The 13,152-nt window shown below is 40.0% G+C and overlaps 1 pseudogene; it reads left to right on the top strand.

Moving 5' to 3' along the window:
- The window catches only part of LOC127452675 (dynein axonemal heavy chain 11-like), a 181,541-nt pseudogene that overhangs the window by 155,638 nt on the left and 12,751 nt on the right, over nt 1-13,152 (top strand).

Raw genomic sequence — 13,152 nt, 5'->3', positions numbered from 1 at the left:
GTACCTCTTTGATTGCAAATAATAGGGGTTCCAGCCATTTGTCCCAGTTTCTAGTGTCCTCGTGTACGAACTTACGAATAATATTTTTCAGGGTTCGATTAAATCGTTCAACCAGCCCGTCAGTTTGCAGGTGATAAACGTTGGTGCGAATCGATTTAATCCCCAGCAATTCATAAAGTTCACACAGTGTACGTGACATAAAGGTTGTTCCTTGATCATGAGGATTTTCTTCGAAATCCCCACCCAGGAGATAATTTTGAAGAGTGCCTCCGCAACACTGCGTGCTGAGATGTTGCGTTAATGCACTGCTTCCGGATATCGTATTGTATAATCCACCAGGACTAATACAAACCGCTATCCGCATGCTGACCGCTTTAATGGCCCGACAAGGTCCATACCAATTCTTTCAAAGGGAGCCTCGATCAATGGTAATGGGCGCAATGGCGCTCTTGGGGTGGCCGGTGGATTTACCAACTGACATTCACGGCATGCCGCACACCATCTGCACACATCCTCGTGAATGCCTGGCCAATAAAAGCAGGCCATTAAACAGTGCAGTGTTCTTTCTTGCCCTAAGTGTCCTGCCATTAGATTATGGTGAGCCGCCTGGAAAATTGTTTCCCGACAGCTCCTCAGGACTAATAACTGGGTTTTATTCTCATAGGTTTGACTGTCCTGCGTCACTCAATACAACCGGTCCCTAATAATCGAAAAATACAGATATGTGAGGGCAACATCAGGCTGGAGCTGCTGGCCATCGATTACTCTTACTTGGTCAAATGCGTGCCTAAAGGTTTCATCACATGACTGCTCTAGAGGGAAATCCCCCACCGGGAAATCCCTCAGGGTGGGAGTGCCGGAGGATTCCCCTACTGCGTCATCCTGACGCTGAGCAGACGTGGACGGCCCCAGCTCCGCCTCCCCAGCCATCGCGTCACACATCACACACCGAGATTTCAGTTTACAGGACCCATCCACACACAACACTTTTAATAATCTTTTAAACCCCGGCCAATTGGTCCCCAGAATCAGTGGATGGGTGAGGCGGGAATTAACCGCAGCCTCCACTCAATGCTTTTTCCCCTGTAATTTAATAACGGCTGTCACTACCGGATATTCATGATCATCCCTATGCACACACCTCACCATCACCTTGTGTTTTGCACCCAAAACCCCATTATGAACCAAACCGTGGTGAATCGAGGTTTGATTACAACCAGAATCCACCAGGGCTTGGTATGTAGGCCCCTTAATTTTTACCGGTAATTAATTTTATGCAGTACGTCCCTGCTCGATTGGGGGCAGACTGTGGCGTGCTGGGGACCCGGATTCACGTCTCCACCTCCATTACTGGATACCGGTCTTGGATGTGTCTTGGCTCCCCACAACTCCAACAGACTGGCCCAGGCTTCCCGGCTGAACTCGTGGCGGTGGAGACATCAACCTGGGAAGGGCGACGGAGAGGGGTAGGGGAAGGGGCTGAAGCATAGTGCAGCCCGTGGAGGCAGAGTGCCGGTTTGGGTGGAACCACTCCCCATTTCCGGGGAGCAGGTATACAGCGAGAGGGAGGAGAGGGAAGGACAAGAGGGGGAGGAGCAGCAAGAGTGAGAGAGAGAGAGATCTGGTCTGCTCACCAGCTTCCGGGTAGGCCGCCATGTGGGCTTCGGCCAGCTGGACGTCGCCATCCACTGACGTGGGGCGATGGCATTGGACCCATTCTGCAGTTCTTTGGGGCAGGTGAACGGTTAGCTGCTCCAGCACCATCAGCTTGAAGATATCTTCCACGCCACAGCCTTCCTCTGCTAGCACCCATTTCCGGTAGGCATCACGTAGCTGCTGGGCAAACGCAAATGGGCGGCCGGCTTCGCACAGGGTGAGGGATTGGAACCGCTGGCAGTGTTTCTGGTGTGCAGCCAACCCGTTGCAGGACAGCTGTCTTCGGTTTTGAGTAGTCCAGGCGGTCCTCAGCGGGTAGTTACTGCTGTCTCTGGCGTCACTGGAATGAGACATAGATGTTTAATATCAACAATCACCAGGTGATGGCTCTTACCGCTTCCTCTCTCCCCACTGACAGACACACGACCACGTCCCGCTCCACATGCATGTACCTAAAAATGAAAATTCTCACATCATTTACTCACCCTCATGCATCCCAGATGTGTATGATTTTCTTTCTTCTGCAGAATTCAAACAAAGCACTTTAGGTCCATACAATGCAAGTCAATGGTAACCAAAACTTTGTAGCTCCAAAAAGCACATAAAGACAGCATACAAGTAATCTAAAAGACTCCAGTGGTTAAATCTAAATCATCAAAAGCTGATATGTTAGATGATAATGATAGTTGTGGGTGGCAAACAGATTGCTACATAAGTCCTTTTTTATTATAAATCTCCACTTTCACTTCTTTTGTTTTTTGGCTAGTCGCATGCTTCGCGCAGAACGCCACCTACCTTGTCGTGGCTGGTCAATGGTGAAGATTTATAATTAAAAAGTACTTAAATATTAATCTTTTTCTCACCCACACCTATCATATCACTTCAGAAGACATGGATTTAACCACAGGAATCTTGTGGATTACTTTTACACTGCATTTATGTGCTTTTTTGTGGCTTCAAAGTTTTGGTCACCATTCACTTACATTGTATGGATCTACAGAGCTGAAATATTCTTCTGAAAATCTTTGTTTGAGCTATGCAGAAGAAAAAAAGTCACATATCTGGGATGGCACAAGGGTGATTAAATGATGAGAGAATTTTAATTTTGGGTGAACTATTCTTTTGAAGAACTCTGAAACCAAATATAGTAATCTGAAGAACTTTTAATGTAACATCAAGAAAGTTTTTACTCTCAAATCTTTTTTTTTTTTTTTTTTTTACAATAAAAGACATTTGAACATTTGAAAATTGCTAGATCTTTTAGAAGCACTTAAGCTAAAATCAAATTTTTCCACAGAGCTGGATGAGTTCAGGAGTCTGAACAGGGATGTGGAAGGTTCTGCCAAATGCTGGAGGAAGATAGTCGAGTCAGAGTTTCCAGAAAGAGAACTGGAAAAACAAGAGCCCCATCCAGAGACTCATCATTCTCAGAGCCATTCGGCCTGACAGGATGACCTACGCTTTTAGGTTGTGGACAAACTGTAGAGTACTATCGGAAAACAGCCGAAATGAGTCTAAAATATAATTTTAAAATCAGTTGGGGTTGGCCAGAGTTAAACACCCATGTTTGAGTCTGACTTTCTGGTTTTGCACACCGTAACAAAAATTTATTGAAGAGAGTTTGGGCTCCAGCTACGTGGATATTTGACGGACGGAGTTTGAAAAGTGTTTTGAGGAGTGAAGCCCTTCCACAACCGGTGTTCTTCATCCTGTCTCTTGGAGTCAACCCCCTGAAGGATGTAGAAACACTTGGTATACAGAGAAGCTCTTTGCTAATGCCAAAGACATTTAACCTGCATTGCAGCATATTCAGAGTGTCAACATTATGATATCTATTTCTAGGACTGAAACTGGACTTTAGCACAGAGCAGACCAACCTCCATAATGTGTCCTTAGGTCAAGGACAAAAGAATGTGGCTGAGAGAGGGCACTGGGTCATACTACTTTAATATTTATAAATAGCTGTGCGATATGTGTAAACCTCACTCCCCTGGCCTCAAGAGGTGCATTAGCCTCGTTAGCGCGTCCGCCTCCCATGCCGACTGACGCTGGTTCGAATCCCGCTCGGAGTGGGTCGAGCAGGACTGGTTGCACAAGCACATAAGACTTATTTTCCTGTATATTAAAGTGTATAACCTGTTAAAGTTTCCTTTAAGCCTAATGGATATTGTGTTTATACATAACAGTATGAATCAGATGTACTGTACCTGAGTTTATAATAATAACTGGCTCTTTTAAATAGAAATAGTAATGGTGTAAAAAAAAACTTACAATGACAATACAATATGATATTGCATTTGCTAGTTAAACTTATAGTTAGACATGATGTGCTAGTGGTCTTTTGCAGAATGTTCACTTGCTGGCATGGTGGTTGGTTCGTCTGGAAGAACTGTTGGAGAACAAAGGCAGCCATGCTCACTCAAACTACAGAGTGTTTTTGAGTGGAGAACCAGTGGCCAGTCCTCATGAGCACCTCATTCCATGCACAATCCTGGAAAATGCTTTCAAACTCACAACTTAAACACTTACTGAACTCCAGCCTTCATGCTGCTCTGGACAACTTCACCCAGGTTTTACACACTTCTAAACCATTTTCAAAGTCACTTACATAAAATAATGTGAATCAGCATTTGCAGGTGTTGTAAGTGATTTCAGCTATTCTGCTAACTTCAGCCATACCTTACCTCTCCAAAACCTAGCTCTACTAAGTCATATCAGCGAACCCGATTTCAAGAAACCCAAACATACAAAATGATTTCACAGGTAGAGTGTTTCTGATTGAATAAAAAAAAAAAAAAAAATACAAAAATGCAAATATACAGGTGTGATTTCTCAGGCCACCTATTTCACTGGTACTGTATCTGTCAGGTAGTAAGGACATTTTATGCATGGTATTCCAAAGAAAATATCACACAGCACCTTTAATATTTATTGTTTTCTTTTGGGTTTCATGATTTAAAATTTGTATAAAAATGTATATAAAAATAGTATAAAATAACTATTGTGTATTTTCTTCCATGTCCTCGTTTCCATCCTACTGGATACTCTGGAAATGTGTTCTCATGAGCAGGAGTTTAAAGAAATCCTTTTCTCAATGTGTTACTTCCATGTCTTTGTAAGTGAGAGGAGGAAGTTTGGGCTGGAACCACAGATACCCATTCAACAGTGGAGATCAAAACATCTCCATCAGTGTGCTGTAAAACTACCTGGAAACAAGTGTTAAAGTAAGAGATCAGCATGATATGATTCTATAATTTTAACAGTGAATATTGAGACAAATCAGAGAACTTTTCCAAACTTCAATTCAAGTTACTCTATAGACCCTTTTCACACTTCTGGGTTTCGGAACTCGGAAGTAAAGAATTGCAGGGTAAACCTCGACAGCGATGAATTGGAGACCATGGCAAATATAATTTTTGCTTATCCATTTGCTCCAACATCAAAAGAAAAATGGCAGTATTACATTTCCAAAACTTTTTTTCTCTCTTCTGACTGTGGATTATGACAGTCAGAAGAGAGAAACATTTTTCTGTCATTCTCTCAGCAGCTGTATTAGAAGCCTCATCGCAGCTGTAGTAACTCATTTTTTAAAACTAATTCCAGGGTAATATAATACAAAGTACAATGTTATAATTTGCACTAAATAATCAGAGAGGGTTTCAGGGAAAAACTCTTGCAGCACGCTGCAGTGAAAGCAGCTGATCTGCAAAACAAAGCAATTTAAATGTTAGACAAAGCCAGAGTACTCAAATGAATTTGCTAACAGATTACATGTCAAAGGACCTATTAGTTAACACCATGCAAGCCAACAGAAGCTCCGGAAGTAAAAATCCCATTCGGTTTTTCCATAGACAAATTTATTTTCACCGATAACTTATAAACATTCCAAGACAGACCTACCTTGAGCTCTGAGGTTGTTTACTGATGGTATATGCTTCTGTTGAAGCCATCCATCTGCATTATTTCAACTTCATTGTTTAAATAGCGTGTTTGATTGTGGAATTCCTAGTAAATAGCTATATAACCCATGCTACAGCAGAGAACGCTTCACCAATCAGAGAACCGCGGCCAAAAAACCCACAAAATTTGCCTTGGAGCAACCACCCACTTCCACGACGCACTGTGAGTGACATAATCGAGTCGGTCTCCCTTTATCCTTAAACTACTCATCTAATTGTACATATCGAAATATTTTGCAATAAATGTAAAATATATTGTTTCTATACTTATAACCAACAATCTAAAATCAATATTTTGATAAATTCACATTGTTTTTTTATTCAATCACATCATTCACAATGCTTTATGGGATTGTAGTTTGGACCCTCGTGAAATATGGTAAGTACACAGTTTTGTATCTGTGTCTTTTTGTCTAATTTTCAAATACTTTTTGCCTCAAAAAAAAGTTTGTGATGTTGTGCTTCACCTGGTTGCTTTGTTCATGGCTTATAACTTTTATGGAGGATTTTATGAAAAGCCTATGGAAAAAAGAATGGGAAAAATACTTCCTGAAACCAGACGCTGAATAAGTGGGTGGGGCAATATTGCACTCGATTGGCTAACAGAAAAAAGTTCAAAGAACCTATCAGCTTGTGCCATGTAGAGTTTCAAGACTGAACTTCAAGTCATGAGATGCACGTCTGCTTTTAAATCATCCAGAATGTCTTACTTCATAAACTGGCATTGTAAGTGCATTCATGTAAATTTAATTTATGCTTGTTCTTACAAACTGAGGGACGAGTAAAAATGATTGTTTGTGGTAATAGAGCTCAACTTGTTTGAAAACCATAACAAGAGTCACAAATATTCAAAAATGCATTAGACCATTTCATTGTCAAGTTTAAGCAACAAACAAAGCTGCTTGTAAAGAAATAAATCCTCTTTGTTACTTTCTGTCATCTCAATTCACACTGGTACTGTATAATTTCATTACACAAAACAAACAGTTACGTGTGACTGTATCCACAAAATCTCATTGTGTTTTTCCTCTTCCTGCATTACTCTGATCACAACCAATTATGCTCTATATTTTGCCACTCCCCTTAAAAAACAAATGTCCTTCATTACTTCAACCAAACAGTAACCTGTATATGCGTACACTGTGGATTCATTAGGCGGCAAATGAAGCGTCATGCTAAATGTAATTACACGTGTTGTGCATGACACCTTACAACGCTTTATAAGTGATCACTGCAATTAGAGCTGATGAAAGAAGCAATTTGCAAAACAATACAGGTACAAATGATGGTGAACCTCTAACGTCTGTCATAGGCTATAAGGGACACACACACTTGTTCTTCTATCCTTTAGAATCACACATCATAAAGTCTTTGCCCAGGACAGACTTTAGCCAAACACATAATTAGTTCAGAAAGAGCTTGATTTTTGTTTGAAATATAAATGATGTGTTGTGTTTTTCCCTGGTACAACGAGTGAGAGATGAGTGTAATTTTATGTACATGGGCCTATGATATTTAATTTCAAATGAAAACCCTCAATGCACTTCATCACAAGAGGTTTATTTTTTATAAGGGATCAGTTGTTTTACAGATCACATGAAAGCAAAAAGCCATGAGAGGCTGTGCATTACAGTGAAGTGGTGTTTAAAAGCCTCTTTGCCCATGTTAAAATGACTGTGATGAGTGACTTAGTGGCTTATTGCTTTTTTTTTTTTTTTTTACGGCAGCAACAGCCCAATGATAAAAGATACCAAAGTTCGATAAACGGCTACAGTTTTTATTGATATTTATCTGAATTAAATTCTTCCACCAAATAATATAGTTGATTATACACTGTAGGCTGTTTGTGGTTGCTTGGCACATTCATATAGAATGTGCGGTCACAGGTGTGTGTGTGTGTGTATCAGCATTTACAAAAATTTCAGTTCGATCTTATCCAAACAGAATTTAGAGTCCGAACTGTCTGCTTTATAAAGGTTTAACCATGTGTTTTTTTCATGTTAACTTGCAAACCTGGCTGAAAATATTGCAATCATCAGGCCGCTGAGGTATCAGACTGTGCATGGGATTTGACGTTTCAGTTGATGTGTGTGGGGGTCAGGTACCATGGGAGTATCTGTGCTATCTATTTGGAGAAATCATATGTGGAGGACACATCACTGATGAGCGGGACAGAAGACTCTGTTGTACATACCTGCAGGAGTTCATCAATCCCAAGATGGTAAAGACATTCAGAGCGGTTTAATACACTGCAGCACACCACATCAACAAATCTGATAAAGGCATTGATGACTGTGTCATCTAACTTTGGATCCAAGACAGAATTAGCATTAAATTCAAAGCCTTACAGCTAAGACCAATGTTTCTGAAGTAGATTTTGAAGTTTCCAATGCAATGCCACAACAAACTAGAGACAAGTTTACAATTTACACATTCGCTCATTATGATTTTATCCAAAGTGACTCACAAATGAGGAATATTGCAACAAAAGTGCAATACCAGAAATTCCAGAAAGCTCAGAAAAGGACAAAAGTATGAGCACCGCAAAATATAAGTTTCTTAGTATTTTTGTCTTGTTTTTCAGTAAATATATCTAAATACATTTTCTTGAGAAGCAAAATTGTATATGGTTTTACGTTTATTTTTCTTACCTTATTTTTTAAAGCATAGTCTTAGTGAGAATTCAGTGAAATACTTATAACAAGAAAAAATTATAATTTGCTATTGGAGTAAAGAAAGAAAAAAAAAGAAAAATGAACTTAATTCAAGATATATTCTCTGAAAACACACACACACACACACACACACACACACACATATATATATACAGTTGCAATTGAAATTATTCAACCCCAATAAGACAGTAAGGATTTACAAAGGTAAGCTTTTCTGATGACCTTTCTGGTGAAAGGTAAGCTTTTTTAAACTTTACATCTATATCAGTTGAGTGACACTTTCAAAGTCATAGTGTGAATATATAACCTAATATTTCTAAATAGCAGGATTTTTTAAAAATACAGCCATGTCATAATTATTCAACCCCTATTGCATGTAGCTGTTTCTTAAATATGTAAGGCTACACAAGTAATTGTTTTAAAACAAAATTAAGTCATCAGTCTGCAATGGCACTTATTTAAGTTTTAAAATTTAAGTTTAGTGTTGTAAGCAAAAATGTATTACGATGCAAAAAATGCAATTAAAAAAAAAGTCTCAAAAGCTAATAGAAGAGATTATTTCATTACACAAGAAAGGTCATGGCTAAAAGTACATTTCAAAGGCACTTCAATTTCCAATAGACAAAGTTGGCAGCACCATTCATAATATTTTTTTTAAATATGGTACAACAGCAACCTTCTTGAGGTGTGGAAGAAGGCAAAACTTCACCAAGGGAAGTGTTGACTTGAATAATCAAGAAGTAATAGGAAAGAAGTAGGAAAGACCTGTGGAGTCCTGGAAGAAGGTTTTATAGACATATGACACTAAACTGAAAATGAGTTTTAGACCCATGGGTCAGCAGTACATCTGGAGTACATCCCCACAGTCAAGCATGGACGTGGGTCAGTCCTGTTATGGGGGTGTTTTGCAGCGGCAGGAAACGGCTATCCTGACTATGTGACTGACACCATGGATTCTTTCAGGTATCGGGCCATTTTGGCATGAAACATTTGATGATATATATATATATATATATATCATCAAATTTTTTATCAGATATATATACATATATATATATATATATATATACATATATACACACACACAGTTGTGCTCAAAAGTTTGCATACCCTGGCAGAAATTGTGAAATTTTGGCATTGATTTTGAAAATAGGACTGATCGGGGGTCACGTGACACCATGCAAGGAGCAGACGTGTGAGTGACGAGCTCTGCGCACTTTGCTAAATTTTTAATCATTTTCATGTTATAACCTGGTGAATTTGATACGCCCAGTTACACATTTGCTCTTTGATGCAAAACATGGCAAAGAAGTCAAAATTCTCGGGCTCTGGAGACATTAAAAGACACTTATGTGTTCAGGATGAAAGCCCCGACAGACCTACAGACCGGGGACTCGATTTGGATGGCGCGGCGGGAGAAGGAATCCAGCGTCAGTTGTCCAACATGTCGGTGATGTTGACGAAGATTCTTGCTGACTTGGAGGATCTCGCTGTAATACGTTGATCGATTACGGCGATGGAAATAAAATTCTCTGAGCAAGTCACAAGAGTGACTGATGTTGAAAAACGAATACATTTTCTGGAATCTTCGGAGAGGGAATTAACCGCTAATCCGCCCGCGACCAAAGTTGATTTGGAACATCTCCTTGACAAGATAGAAGATCATGAGAATAGAAGCCGCAGGAATAACGTTCGAATTGTTGGAATTCCTGAGCATGAGGAGGGCAGAGATATGGTGAAATTCCTTGACAAGTTTTTCCCGAGTCTGCTCGACATAACAGGCCACAAGCTGGAAATCGAGCGAGCTCACAGAGTCCCGGCTCAGAGATCTACTGAGGGAGACAGGCCCCGATCAATTCTGGACAGATTTCTGAGATCATCTGATAAAGATCTGGTGTTGCACCAGGCGAGGAGCAAAGGTAAGCTTTCTTGGAAGAACCATAATATTTTCTTGTTCCCGGACTTTGCAAGTTCGACAAGAGAGAAACGCAATCGGTTCAAGGAATGCAAGAAACTCTTACATCAGAAAAAGATCTTGTTTGCTCTAATGTTTCCGGCCAAACTGAGAATAGAAACGAAAAACGGTTGCAAAGTATTTACATGTCCAAATCAGGCAATGTCTTTTATTAAATCAATGTCTGAGTAAACCAGTGGATATTTCTCATGTGAGTGGGTCGACTCACTGTACTTACTCATGAGGAAGCTGGGCGACATTTTGGTTTTTTGCGTTGGTTCCACCGTGCAGCTGGAGCTTGTTTTGTGAATTAATTTTGCATTGAAGTTCCCAGACAGATTGAGGATAGACACTACAGATGACCGCAAAATATCTACATGCTCACACAAAGGACGTCTTTTATAAAGTTGACGGATTGTGTAAGTCATGGTATGTAGTTTTGTGCGGCCTCCGAGTGAATTGACCCGATCACCAGGGGAACCGGGATGCCGATTTTGTTTCTTTTTGTGTTGGCTCCGCCTAGCGGCTGGAGCTTGTTCTATTGAATAACACTCCTTTGGAACAGCTGTGGATTAATCTGTTCTTTCTTTGTGCTTATTCCTCCCGCTGGCTGTAGTTTGTTTTGAGTTTTTTTACGGGACATTGAATGAATACGTGATCCGTTGAACTCATAACAGCTGGCTCACTGATCACTGATCATTTGTTTGTCTGTCTGAGGAATCTGAATGGTTTTATATCAGCTGGAATTTGTTTTGTGGAAGATCACATCTTTGAGACAGTTCTGTGAATGAATCTACACATTCTTTGTGTTCATTCTTCCTATTTGCTGGGGTTTATTTTACTAAGTATTTTCTGTTATGTAATTTTGCCTCACAAATTTGTGAGGCAAAATTGAGCAATCCGATGGCAAAGTTGTCGTGGGGACTCGTGGGCGTTCATGGACCTTTTGAGCTTAGAGGGATTGTCGCCTGTTGGCGCTTTCGTGCGCTGGGTTAATGTGCACATTTTCTATTTTCTGTTTGTTTTGTTCGGGGGGATGTTCGGGGTTTGATTGTTTCACCAATGGGGAATGTGGTCTGTATAATTTTGTTTTTAACACACAGTTTATTTTTTTTATTATATCAGTATGTCAGTTGTTAATATGAGTGTACTATCTCTCTCCACATGGAATGTAAATGGGTTGGGGCACCCCATAATAAGAAGGAACGTTTCTTAAACGTAAGAAATATGATATAGTGTTTCTTCAAGAAACACATCTCTTCCCACAGGAAGCTGAAAAATTTGGGAAGACATGGACATGTTTTCTTTAGTGCTGGCTCAAGTAAGAGCAAGGGAGTCATTATAATGGTAAATAAACATTTACAATTCAAATGTCTCAAACAGACTAAAGATAAATTAGGGAGAGTCATTATTGTTTTAGCTGAAATTCAAGGGCAAAGGTTGATTTTGGCTAATATTTACACACCTAACGCTGATGATCAGGGCTTTTTTATAGATCTTGAAGGGATGCTGCAAGCCGCTGGCACCCCTCATGATATAATATTGGGAGGAGTCTTCTGATGGACTCCGTCCTTGATCACAGTGAAGCAAAAGTGTGTAAACCCCCTAGAGCAACATTTACGCTTCACAGGATGTGTAAAAATCTTGGTCTTACGGATATTTAGAGACTTTTGAACCCATCTGGGAGGGACTATACATTTTTTTTCATTAGTCCATAAGATTTATTCCAGAATAGATTTTTTTTTTTTATATCCAGATCCCTCATTTCATCTGTACAAACAAATGGATTAATTTCAGATTATTTTACTCTGGATAGGGGCAGCCGGCAGGGCTGCCCTCTTTCCCCTTTATTGGTCTGTCTTGCCCTGGAACCATTAGCAGCCGCGATAAGAAAGGAGGATGATTTTCCAGGGGTGATTGCAGGAGGTGTGGTGCATAAGCTTCTGCTTTATGCAGATTATATTTTATTATTTGTCTCTGAACCTACTAGATCTATGCCTTACCTCCACAGAATTATTAATTCCTTTTCCAAGTTCTCAGGATACAAAGTCAATTGGTCTAAATCCGAAGCTTTGGCTTTGACAGCGTACTGTCCAGTAACGGCTTTTCAGCCGGGCGCCTTCCAATGGCCCAAATACGGCATTAAATATTTGGGGGTTTTATTCCCAGCAAAATTGTCTGATATAGTCAGTGTTAATTTTGACCCTTTAATAAAAAGATTTTCGAGTGTGTGGTTAGGTGGGCTTCATTACATTTATCTATGATTGGGAAGGTTAATGTTATCAAAATGAATTGTATTCCAAAATTTAACTACCTGCTACAATCTCTCCCTGTAGATGTCCCCCTCTCTTATTTCAAGCAATTTGATAGCATAGCGAAGTCCTTCATTTGGAATGGTAAACGTCCCAGATTGCATCTTAATAAGTTACATAGGCCAATAGACAAAGGTGGGCTAGGCCTACCCAAGATTTTGTTTTATTACTATGCATTCAGTCTCAGACATTTGGCTCATTGGTCACTTCCACCTGAGAGAGCCCCTCCCTGGTTTGTTATTAAACAGGCAGTTCTTGCCCCTATTTCGCCATTACAAAGCATCTCTATCAAACTAATCGGAAAAGTTACATTACACCCTGTTATTTCGCATTTACACTCGGTATGGACTAAAGTGTCCAGATTGTTTAAATTGGACACTTATTTAAATGTTGCCTCGAGTATATTTCAGAACCCAAGATTACGTGTTGGCAAGTCCCCTTTCTGCTGGCCAGAGTGGATTGTGAGGGGTTTGCTACACTCGGTGACCTATATGAAAGTGGAGTGTTGAGATCGTTTGAAAACTTGGTCCAACATTTTGGGATCCCCAGACCTCAGTTTTATAGATATTTACAATTGCGCCACCTACGTTGTACTA

The sequence above is a fragment of the Myxocyprinus asiaticus genome, chromosome 15, assembly GCF_019703515.2.
Source record: "Myxocyprinus asiaticus isolate MX2 ecotype Aquarium Trade chromosome 15, UBuf_Myxa_2, whole genome shotgun sequence".
NCBI lineage: Eukaryota > Metazoa > Chordata > Actinopteri > Cypriniformes > Catostomidae > Myxocyprinus > Myxocyprinus asiaticus.
The sequence above is the reverse complement of the archived record's forward strand: the minus strand, read 5'-3'. Positions and strand labels throughout refer to the sequence as shown.